Source organism: Callorhinus ursinus, unplaced genomic scaffold (assembly GCF_003265705.2).
Source record: "Callorhinus ursinus isolate GAN/ISIS: 27379988/994484 unplaced genomic scaffold, GSC_fseal_2.0 scaffold24, whole genome shotgun sequence".
Taxonomy (NCBI): domain Eukaryota; kingdom Metazoa; phylum Chordata; class Mammalia; order Carnivora; family Otariidae; genus Callorhinus; species Callorhinus ursinus.
Genome location: NW_027397086.1, coordinates 26,320,752 through 26,333,815, shown reverse-complemented (window position 1 = coordinate 26,333,815; position 13,064 = coordinate 26,320,752).

The following is a 13,064-nucleotide window of genomic DNA, read 5'->3' as shown; positions in this document are numbered from 1 at the left end:
TTACCTTTTCCATGTAATAGAGGGAGTTAATTGGAAGCCTCTGTTTTTATTGAAGCTGCCAGGCCATATTTCCTGTAGAAAACTGAACTGGCTGGCTCCTGACAGCAACTACTTTACTTGTTTCTCTGAATCAACAGATAAATAAAGGTACAAACATATTCAAACAGGTAACACTAGAGGTTTCTCTGCAGGCACAAAGTGGTTTTAAGTTACTCAAGTGTTTTATACTGTTAATGATAATGTTTTTAACAAAGAGATGCTAAGTTATGGTTACCATAAACCATGGGCAAGTTTGCCATTTCAAGTTGGAAGTATATGTGCGATGTGAGTCATTTGCATTTATCTTTCTCACTTGAAACTGGCTAGACTTAAACTACTTAGAACTGACTTCATAACAGATTACCATTATGTAGAATGTTTGGACATGAATGTTAAAGACACCGTGAGGTGTCACAAAAATTAAGTGCCTCTGTGTCATGGCATCCCTGAATGCTATTTTATTTGCAGAGCTTTGTATTCCACAAATATCTGGTAGATACTGTACAGGGATGATATAGTATTTTATTCTGAATGAGTATAACATTGCATTACTGATTTGGAAGAAAAAGAAGTTAATTTATTTATCTCCCATGTGTCTGCAGCCAACAATGTAATTGTACCTTTCCATGCCAGAAGATTTTTGTCTGTCCTTCTTTGTGTGATAATGGATTTGGTCATTTAAAAAATATATATACTGTGAATATATTATTATGGAAAATTAAATATTATATACAAGTCTTCCTGGTTTAAGGCTTGTTGAATCGCCTGTTAATAAAGAGTTTCTTTTTACTACTCTAGCAGTGTCACCAGAATGAGAGCCTCAGTTGCATACAAATGATCAATTTGTCCATGTCTAGGCTTGTCCTGAGTGCTCACTGCATCAGCCAACTGAGAACTGATTTACATGCTGAACTACACAGTTTTACAGAAAGGACACCTGACTGGATTCTGACATGATGTAGACTTTCAGGACTAAGACAACAAAGCTACAGTGATAGAAGGGTCTCCGCTCATTGCAAGGTGCTCAAAGGGGAAGGGACTCATTTTGAGTAAAGGGAAGGTTGAGGTACATAATAACAGATGGGGGCACCAATGTCCAATATATGCTGCTCTAAGACACCAAGACTATCTTCCAGCCTCCACACTGGTGTCAAAACAAAACTTGCACTGATAAATTTAAACAGACAAGGAAGACTTTATTTAAGACTATTGCAATAGCGAAGAGAGACTGAACTCAACTACGCTGAAACAAAAGGTGGGAGGCTTTTAAGCACTGGGGTGAGCTTGTGGACAAATACTGGTGGACACTAGGGGTTAGGTTGATCAATGAGATGTGTCGAGCACATTGAGTTATTCCTGAGTTTGCAAATGTTTTTCTAGGCTATTAGACCATTTATGCTTGCTAACTGGCACCCACCCAAATTAGGTTCCTATTCTCCCACACACTGGGAAATTTGAAGCTATCTCCTTCAATGTTTAACATTTCAAAGAGATGGTTCCCTGGTCCTTGAGAAAGACATTTCTTGGGTTGTAAAACTGGCAAGAGGCTGGGAGATATACATACATTTCAGAGTAGAAGAGAAATAATTTACAATTGCAAATTTTGTAAAGTAAATGTTCTAAGAAAAGGGAGGTCAGGGGCATATGGTCAGGAAGAAAACTGTGTAAAGTTTACTCAAGTTGAGGAGAATGTTAGGCCATCTTTGCCATTGGACTAGTGCTAAAGCCTCGAGGAGAAGTGACCTCAATAAAGCCTGATTCAAATAGAAAGTGATGACATGAAAGTTTGTAATAAAACAAAGACCCAGGGCCATGCTGAGAGAGGAAGGGCATTTCTCTATGTAATGTCCGCACAGTAATCATTGAAGCAGAGAGGAGGAAAGTCTCTGTCAGGGCCAGTGAAGAGCAAGGGTCCGTGAAAGATCAGTGGGGGGTAATGGAGAACTGACAGCAAGAAGGATTCCTGTAGTCGCACCATTTTGGGAGTAGTCGGGAAGTCTGGTTCTCCATTTGGGTGGTATGACAACCTTGGCGCCAACCACAGGAAAATCACTGGAAGTAATGGAAGATGGCAACTACTTCTCATGGGCAAATGTGAGCATGCTATGAACCACTCTGGGATCAAAGGGAATTATTTGGAAGTGGCTATTGTTTCAGTGACATTGTTGGGGCAATTGATCCTAGAAATTTGCCGTATTTTTCTTCTTCTGATCCTGCAGTACCTTTCAGATTGGCATAATTTTGGAAGCAGCATATTTTACTTAAAAATAATATACTTAGCCCTGTTTTTCAAATCAAAATTCCAATTTCAGTTTTGCCACTTATCTGTGTGATCTTGAGCAAGTGATTTAAATTCTTGTGCTTGAATTATATTTTTTCTTCTGTGAAATAAAAAAAAATACTTACTTGCATGATTGGTATAATGGTGAAATGTATAAAAAGCATAAAGCCCAGTGCCTGGTACATGACAAGTCCACCACAAATGTAAATACCCTTCCTTCATTACATCCCTTGTTTGTTTTTTTAAATATTTTATTTATTTATTTGACAGAGAGAGTGAGCACAAGCAGGGAGAGGGGGAGTGGGAGAAGCAGGCTCCTCACTGAGCAGGGAGCCCAATGCAGGGCTCGATCCCAGGACCCTGTAATCATGACCTGAGCCGAGGGCAGACACTTAACCAACTGAGGCACCCAGGTGCTCCTACATTCCTCTTAATGTACAAAGATGATAAGTACCAAACATACCAAATTACAAATACATTTCAAGGCAGAAGATGAAGAATACTCAAGAATTTAACTGATACTGAAAACCTGATTAAATTATTAGCTTTCCCAAGATGGTCTCTAGGCACAGAAAGTTTAGAGACTTGAGAAAGTCTTCAAATGATGGGTGCTTGAAATCTCTGGCCTCAATTACTTGGATAATTCAGTTGAAAAAGATAAATTATTTTCTTAACATCACTATATCTCAATTCTTTGATCTATTTTGCATGTTTAGACATAGCAAGTCAGAAGAACTGGAACAAAATTTGCAATTTGCAAACTAGAATGTAACCAAATTAGTTGTAGTAACAAATTCTGACAAGGGAAATTTTCATCATGCAATAAAGCACTAATATGTTTGCAAGAAATCTCTAAATTTTCCAATACTTTACTAAAGGGATAGATACTGTGTCATCTTGAACACTTACTTTAGCCTATCTAACCTATAGAGCACATTTGAAAATATGTAATCTAAATGCATGACTTACAAAAATTTTATGCCATTAAAAATAACATCAATAGCAAGTTATATGAAAAAGGAGGATAATTTTTCTGCCTCTCTGCAGGTGTGTGTGTATACATGGGGCTGTGAGATATGAATTGTATCAATTTTACTGAGTTTTGGATCTATGTAGTAGGTACTTGAATTTTTTTCCTGTCTCTGGCTTTGTGTAGCACCTGTTTCTGTGTTACTATTTTTGTGAACTTCTTCAGGTAATTGGTTTCATGGGATTATACCTTTTCCCAGCATTTCTAGGAACATCTCAAATATCAATACCTAAAGGAGTGGGAGAAAAAACAGCAAATAAAGCCTAAACCCAGCAGAAGAAGAGAAATCATAAAGATCAGAGCAGAAATCAATGAAATAGAAACCAAAAGAACAGTAGAACAGATCAATGAAACTAGGAGCTGGTTCTTTGAAAGAATTAACAAGATTGATAAACCCCTCGCCGGACTTATCAAAAAGAAAAGAAAAATGACCCAAATAAATAAAATCATGAATGAAAGGAGAGATCACAACCAACACCAAAGAAATACAAACAATTATAAGAACATATTATGAGCAACTCTATGCCAGCAAATTAGATAATCTGGAAGAAATGGATGCATTCCTAGAGATATATAAACTACCAAAACTGAACCAGGAAGAGAGAAACCTGAACAGACCTATAACCACTAAGGAAATTGAAGCAGTCATCAAAAATCTCCCAAGAAACAAGAGCCCAGGGCCAGATGGCTTCCCAGGAGAATTCTACCAAACATTTAAAGAAGAATTAATACCTATTCTTCTGAAACCGTTCCAAAAAATAGAAATGGAAGGAAAACTTCCAAACTCGTTTTATGAGGCCAGCATTACCTTGATCCCAAAACCAGACAAAGACCCCATCAAAGTGGAGAATTACAGACCAATATCCCTGATGAACATGGATGCAAAAATTCTCACCAAAATACTAGCCAATAGGACCCAACAGTACATTAAAAGGATTATTCACCACAACGAAGTGGGATTTATTCCTGGGCTGCAAGGTTGGTTCAACATCCACAAAGCAATCAATGTGATACAATACATTACTAAAAGAAAGAACAAGAACCATATGATCCTCTCAATAGATGCAGAAAAAGCATTTGACAAAGTACAGCATCCTTTCTTGATCAAAACTCTTCAGAGTATAAGGATACAGGGTACATGCCTCAATATCATAAAAGCCATCTATGAAAAACCCACAGCAAATATCATTCTCAATGGGGAAAAACTGAGAGCTTTCCTCCTAAGGTCAGGAAAGCGGCAGGGAAATCCACTGTGACCACTGCTATTCAACATAGTATTAGAAGTCCTAGCCACAGCCAATCAGACAACAAAAAGAAGTAAAAGGCATCCGAATGGACAAAGAAGAAGTCAAACTCTCACTCTTTGCAGATGATATGATACTTTTTGTGGAAAACCCAAAAGACTCCACCCCAAAACTGCTAGAACTCATACAGGAATTCACTAAAGTGGCAGGACATAAAATCAATCCACAGACATCAGTGGCATTCCTATACACCAACAACAAGACAGAAGAGAGAGAAATTAAGGAGTCAATCCCATTTACAATTGCACCCCAAACCATAAGATACCTAGGAATAAATCTAACCAAAGAGGCAAAGAATCTGTACTCAGAAAACTATAAAATACTCATGAAAGAAATTGAAGAAGACACAAAGAAATGGAAAAACATTCCATGCTCATGGATTGGACGAACAAATATTGTGAAGATGTCAATGCTCCCTAGAGCAATCTACATGTTCAATGCAATCCCTATCAAAATACCATCCACTTTTTCCAAAGAAATGGAACAAATAATCCTAAAATTTGTATGGCACCAGAAAAGACCCCGAATAGCCAGAGGAATGTTGAAAAAGAAAAGCAAAGCTGGCGGCATTACAATTCCGGACTTTAAGCTCTACTCCAAAGCTGTCATCATCAAGACAGTATGGTACTGGCACAAAAACAGACACATAGATCAATGGAACAGAATAGAGAGCCCAGAAATGGGCCTTCAACTCTATGGTCGAGTAATCCTCCACAAAGTAGGAAAGAATGTCCAATGGAAAAAAGACAGTCTCTTCAACAAATGGTTTTGGGAAAATTGGACAGCCACATGCAGAAGAATGAAACTGGACCATTTCCTTATACCACACACAAAAATAGACTCAAAATGGTTGAAAGACCTCAATGTGAGACAGGAGTCCATCAACATCCTAAAGGAGAACACAGGCAGCAACCTCTTCGACCTCAGCCGCAGCAACTTCTTCCTAGAAACATCGCCAAAGGCAAGGGAAGCGAGGGCAAAAATGAACTATTGGGACTTCATCAAGATAAAAAGCTTTTGCACAGCAAAGGAAACAGTCAACAAAACTAAAAGGTAGCCTCAGGAATGGGAGAAGATATTTGCAAATGACATATCAGATAAAGGGCTAGTATCCAAAATCTCTAAAGAACTTCTCAAACTCAACTAGGTGTTGAGTTTGAGAAGTTCTGCCCAATCAAGAAATGGGCAGAAGACATGAACAGACATTTTCCCAAAGAAGACATCCAAATGGCCAATAGACACATGAAAAAGTGCTCACCATTGCTCGGCATCAGGGAAATCCAAAGCAACACCTCAATGAGATACCACCTCACACCAGTCAGAATGGCTAAAATTAACAGGTCAGGAAATGACAGATGTTGGCAGGTATGTGGAGAAAGGGGAACCCTCCTACAGTGTTGGTGGGAATGCAAGATGGTGAAGGCACTCTGGAAAACAGTATGGAGGTTCCTCAAAAAGTTGAAAATAGAGCTACCCTATGACCCAGCAATTGCACTACTGGGTATTTACCCCAAAGATACAAATGTAGGGATCCGAAGGGGTACATGCACCCCAATGTTTATAGCAGCAATGTCCACAATAGCCAAACTGTGGAAAGAGCCAAGATGTCCATCGACAGATGAATGGATAAAGAAGAAGTGGTATATATACACAATGGAATATTATGCAGCCATCAAAAGAAATGAGATCTTGCCATTTGCAACGACGTGGATGGAACTGGAGGGTATTATGCTGAGCGAAATAAGTCAATCAGAGAAAGACATGTATCATATGACCTCACTGATATGAGAAATTCTTAATCTCAGGAAACAAACTGAGGGTTGTTGGAGTAGTTGGGGGGTGGGACGGATGGGGTGGCTGAGTGATAGACATTGGGCAGGGTATGTGCTATGGTGAGTGCTGTGAATTGTGTAAGACTTGAGTCACAGACCTGTACCTCTGAAACAAATAATACATTATATGTTCAAAAAATGAAGGTAGTAGGAAGGGAAAAATGAAGGGGGGAAATCAGAGGGGGAGATGAACCTTGAGAGATTATGGACTCTGAGAAACAAATTGAGGGTTCTAGATGGGAGGCGGGTGGGGGATGGGTTAGCCTGGTGATGGGTATTAAAGAGGGCATGTACTGAATGGAGCACTGGGTGTTATATGCAAACAATGAATCATGGAACACTGCATCAAAAACTAAGGATGTAATGTATGGTGATTAACATAACATAAAAAAAAGAAAAAAATAGGCTAACCTTCTACCATGTAATATTTACACTATTATAAGAAATTAAATTGCTTTCTTACTATCCTGTTTCATTCTGTTAACATTCTGTCCATAATAAAATCGTGGCTCTCAAAAAAATTATCAATATCTCATATCATTTATCACAAAGTTACAGGAAAGTGATTATCAAAAATGACTATGTTGGACCTTATGTAGGCATGCCCCTGTGCCTTGAACATTTCTTCTTTCTAACGTCTATCTCTGAAAGCCCATTTGCCTCTGTTGTATCTATTGATAGTCTATATCCTTGTTTTGTAGGCAGAATAATGACCTCCAGAGATCTCCACATTTTAATCCCTGGAAACCGTGATAACATTGCCTTCCATGGCAAAAGGGACTTGGAAGATATAATTAAGGGTAAAGATCTGAATTAGGGAGATTATCTTGGATTATTCAGATGGATCCAGTGGAAAACCTTTCTGGGCTGTGGTTAGAGAGAGGGGTGACACCAGGAGGAAGGTCAGAGAGAAGCAACAGTTAGGGTTTTAAAAAGAGAGGAAAGGGAGATGGAAGATCAAACTAAGGAATGTAGACAGCCAGCCTCTAGATGTTTAAAAAGGCAAGGGAAAGATTTTTCCTAGAAAGGAATGCAGACCTTCTGAAATCTTGATTTTAGTCCAATGAGACCTGTTGCATTGTTTTAGGCCACTAAGTTGGGAGTAATTTGACAGCATCAATAGAAAACTAGTACACCCTGGGTCCACATATACAACTTGGTGTAAGCTAGATGACAGGAATGGCATGGGGAGGGGGCATTCGCTTTATAGTACAACTGTAAGACTGCCACTTTCCTGGAATTCCACTGAAGACACTAACTTGAACAGCTTTCAAGACCCATTCTGGACATATCTTTGAATGGGTGTGTTGACCCCTTCTTTCTCAGAACCAGTCTTTGTGTACAACATACCTTTCATTTTGGGGCTGTGTATAAAACCTTCCAAACTGCACCACTCCACCTGTATTGCCATCTTCACACATTCCTAAGAATCTACAAATCATGTGGTTATCACCAGCTACTTAACCTGCTCATTCAACCCATGCTTTCTCGCTGCTGAACTCTTCCTAATTTAGCTGGTGGAGAGAACCTAATTTGTACCTTCTCTCTCTATTCTTAGGGACTTTAGTATTTCTCTTTATTTCCTCTTGAGGTTACTTCCTCCTAACTAGTCCACAGAACCCTACTATATACTAACACTTACAAGAATCAGGGGAGGGGTGGCATTTTTGTTATAGTTGACTATAGAAGTGGAGGCTTCTCATCAGGGAAATACATATCAAAACCACAATGAGATACCACCTTACATTAATTAGAATGGCAAAAATTAACAAGACAGGAAACAACAAGTGTTGGCAAGGATGTGGAGAAAGGGGAACCCTCTTGCACTGTTGGTGGGAATGCAAGCTGGTACAGCCACTCTGGAAAACAGTATGGAGGTTCCTCAAGATGTTAAAAATAGAGCTACCCTATGACCCAGCAATTGCACTACTAGGTATTTACCCCAAAGATATAGACATAGTGAAAAGAAGGGGCACGTGCACCCCAATGCTCATAGCAGCAATGTCCACAATAGCCAAACTGTGGAAGGAGCCGAGATGCCCTTCAACAGATGAATGGATAAAGAAGATGTGGTTCATATATACAATGGAATATTACTCAGCCATCAGAAAGGATGAATACGCACCATTTGCACTGACATGGATGGAACTAGAGGGTATTATGCTAAGTGAAATAAGTCAAGCAGAGAAAGACAATTATATGGTTTCACTCATTCTGTGGAACATAAGGAGTAGTGTGGAAGACCACAAGGGAAGGGAGGTAAAACTGAATGGGAAGAAATTAAGAGGGAGACAAACCATGAGAGACTCTGGACTCTGGGCGCCAAACTGAGGGTTACAGAAGGGAAGATGGTGGGAGGATGGGGTAACTGGATAATGGGCATTAAGGAGGGCAGGTATGGTGATGAGCACTGGGTGTTATATGCAACTAATGAGTTGTTGAACACTACATCAAAAACTAAAAAAACTGAAAAAAAAAAGTGGAGCCTTCTTATATTGTTTCAATCTACCTTTCTATTTGTGATGTGGATGTTTTTGTTGTTTCTTTTTTCCCTGTAGTTGACCTTCTCAGTTCCTATCATATCAACCTTTGCCTTTGCATCTTTATAACATGGAACTAAAGAGTGAATTTATGTTCATGTATGTATGTGTGTCCATCCACATGTGTTTATTTAATAGCAATTTAGAAACAACTTGTTATTCATTTCTATATACATACACATATACACACATATGTTAGCCTGAAGCAAAACAAGTTAAAAATAAAATAATTAACATTTGGTAATTTTACTTTTGATTTTTCTCTGTAGGCCTATAGGTCTTGTGGTCTTGATGGGAATGAGTGAATAAGCTGCTAACATTCTGAAGGTCTTTTGTTAGTCAGGGTTTTAGCTGTCGGCCCTTACTGAAATTATATCCTGTGTTCTGATCGCCAGTGCTTGTGTTTGGTTCACATCAAAAGTCCTTTATTTGACTGATGCCTACTCTATCTCCTACCCATGAAATAATTCATTGAACAAATATGTATTTTTTGACAATTATATGCCGCACATCATTGAAAGAGAATGTAGACACACCTTTTTTTTTTAATCTTAATTGAAAATATAGTAAAACAAGCATGGTTGAGTAAATATATGCTTCTAGCCAGTCTTTCCTTTTCACTATTTTAAAATGTACCTAAGCTTTGCCAGTTTCTACTATCTCCCAGTCTTGTTCCCACCTCTCCATTTTTCCTCCTCTACTGTCTTTCTTACACATATCCTAAAATAAATAAAATATTTATATAGATAAATCCAAACATTGTTTTAAACAAAAGCTAAGTATCCTGGTAGTGATAACACTGCACATAAACCAGAACGAGTGCCTTTACTCCACTTAGGGAACTAGAAGATGACTTGCAGGAGGTGAGAGGCAGACACACTTATAGAAGTTATTTTGGGGACAAAACTTATACTATAATAAGAAATTTGGAGCAAGTGAAAAGAAATTAGAAGGAGCTGTTGCAGAGAGCAAATGGTAGTCCAGGGGGTTTTGTGACTTTTAACATAAATAGTTCTATGAGTCAAGCTTCCAAAGTAACCAAGCCCAATTTCTTCTGAATTGCACTTCAGAAACAGAAAAATTCAGGAGTGATAACAGTCCAATGTTACTTAGAGACAATTCATAAATAGCTATTCTTTTCTAAGTTGATTAAAGTATGAACATAGAATAGGAAAGGGTAAAACATGACCATTAAAATCTCTTCTTGTGGTACTTACATTTTTTACATCATAATACCATGGCACCAGCTATATTAAACTGTTTGCCATATATTCCTGTTAAATAAATTATGCTTTCTTGAGTGCTAACTACTCATGGACATGTTCTGATAACTCGGGGGTGAATTTACCCACTTCAAGTGAACACAGTAATAAGCCAGGCTTTCGATGCCATGTTCTAGTGGAATTAAGATATGAAGTGCATGCAATTCCAAATCTCTGGAAGGAGCAAATGCAGTCAACCAAATGCTCTTCTCTAATTGGAAGATAACCTAAAAAAGTGAGGATTTTTTTGGGATCATTGTATATATATGCACATAAAATCACCGTGTGTATATCTACACACACACACACACACAGGTTTGTAATGACACAAGGCTTTATGGTTATATACTTTTTTTTCAGCTTTACTAAGGATGACAAACAAGAAGAGAAGATAGACTTTAAAATTATTCCAGTGTTGGGGTTTTGTTAGGCTTATGCAATCATGCATTTAGGGTTTATAAAATATTTTTTCAGATGATCAAGCATCAAGTCTAGACCAACAATGGAAAATAACCCAAATCTGAAGGGGTATGTGCACCCTGATGTTTATAGCAGAAATGTCCACAATAGCCAAACTGTGGAAAGAGCCAAGATGTCCACCAACAGATGAATGGATAAAGAAGAGGTGGTATATATATATACAATGGAATATTATGCAGCCATCAAAAGGAATGAAATCTTGCCATTTGCAACGACGTGGATGGAACTGGAGGGTATTAGGCTAAGCGAAATAAGTCAATCGGAGAAAGACATGTATCATATGACCTCACTGATATGAGAAATTCTTAATCTCAGGAAACAAACTGAGGGTTGTTGGAGTAGTGGGGAGGTGGGAGGGATGGGGTGGCTGGGTGATAGACATTGGGGAGGGTATGTGCTACGGTGAGTGCTGTGAATTGTGCAAGACTGTTAAATCACAGATCTGTACCTCTGAAGCAAGTAATACATTATATGTTAAAAAAAGAAGAAGAAGATAGCAGGAGGGGAAGAATGAAGGGGGGAAATTGGAGGGGGAGACGAACCATGAGAGACGATGGACTCTGAAAAACAAACTGCAGGTTCTAGAGGGGAGGGGGGTGGGAGGATGGGTTAGCCTGGTGATGGGTATTAAAGAGGGCACACTCTGCGTGGAGCACTGGGTGTTATATGCAAACAATGAATCATGGAACACTACATCAAAAACTAATGATGTAATGTATGGTGATTAATATAACATAATAAAAAAAATAACCCAAGACAGATGTGAAATAACGGTAGAAAATGAGAAGAAAAATGGTTTTGAAATCTCAGTGAGGTTAAAGTAAGATTAGGAATGAAAGTAAGAGGGTAGACAAAGCACCAAAAGAGTAAATAGTATTAGAATCATTATGGAAGTTCAATATTTCAAAGATGGGACCATTTTAGTTAATGACAAGAAGGTATGACCAAACTGAAGAGAACCTGAAGATCATTAGAGTTGAGGTCAAAGAATGATCAGGTCTTGTATATTCATACGGTTTTTGAAATCCCTCAGAATTATGAGAGAATTGGGATAGATATATGGAATGAATTGTGGTGTATAAGTATTCAAAGAATGTGGAATGACCATGAGATTAGTAAATATCGGGGATGAGGGGAGACCAGTATGGCTCAATTAAATTCCAAGGAGCTAGGATTTAAATGAGGGTAGAATAGTAATTATAGCCAACAGGTTTGGAAAAAAAGGAATCCTATTTCATTTTCTGACTTGGGGGTCCAGGCAGAGTGCAAGAACAGTTAAGTCTGATTGGAGGTATCTTCTGGCAAATCTGGGCATCTCAGGGAGAGCTTAGTCTGAGTTAAGGACAACAAATAAATGAGCTAAATAGGGATAAGGATTCCAGTGTGTGGAATCAAGGAGGGGTACCATTGAGCAGTGTGGGGATGAGAAGAGGGGAGAGGAAAAATGGAGAGAAAGGTTGGCAGTTAGGGAGATTATCATTGATAGCAATGTAAAAAAATGGTGTTATTAATCATTTTGCTGTTTTAAACATAACTCTGAAAACCAGTTTCAGTGTTGATGAAAATTGAGGCCCCAGGTACCATCAGGAGTCTGGTGACTCACTGCCGGCAGCTGGGTCTGGACTGCAGGTGTGGTAGGAAAGGGCTGTCGCAGACCTTGGGTGGCTACAGCCTCTGCCTATAGGCGCAGAAGCTGTTGTAGGAACAGATGTCGAGTAGCTGGAGAGACAGCAAGGAAATACAGTAACTCCTGGTGGTGAGAGACCTTCCATGTTTCACTACATGTACATACACTTCACAAAGAAGCACAAAAATGTACTTTTATTTATACATTAACTTTGAATTGCCTTATACCTCATTAAGTGTACACTTAACACTATTCTAGTTATCCAATTTTCACATTAGAAAGGTAGAAAGTGTTCTAACGTCTCAGAGGCTATGGACAGGGGTTAACAAAAATAAATATTGGAAAAGTGAAAATGTACACTGGTAGTTTAGTGCATATCACATTAAGTGCCTGATTTGCTTGAACATTTTTTCTGTTGAATGGAATATTCTGGTTTTTATTTTAGCTTTTGTATATAACCAACAAACTTCTAAAGAAATTAATATTCACTGCACAAGGAATTTTACAGCCTTTTTCAGATGGGGAACTGACCTGCCCTGACTTTTTAATAGGGCAGCGTGATAATTGGTAGAGTGGTGTGGTGGCAGGTTTACCCAGCTGGTCACCTGCACAGAGAACAGCTTTTCTATTAAAGTGAATCCATCCATGAAGGACCTTTGAATGTGCTGC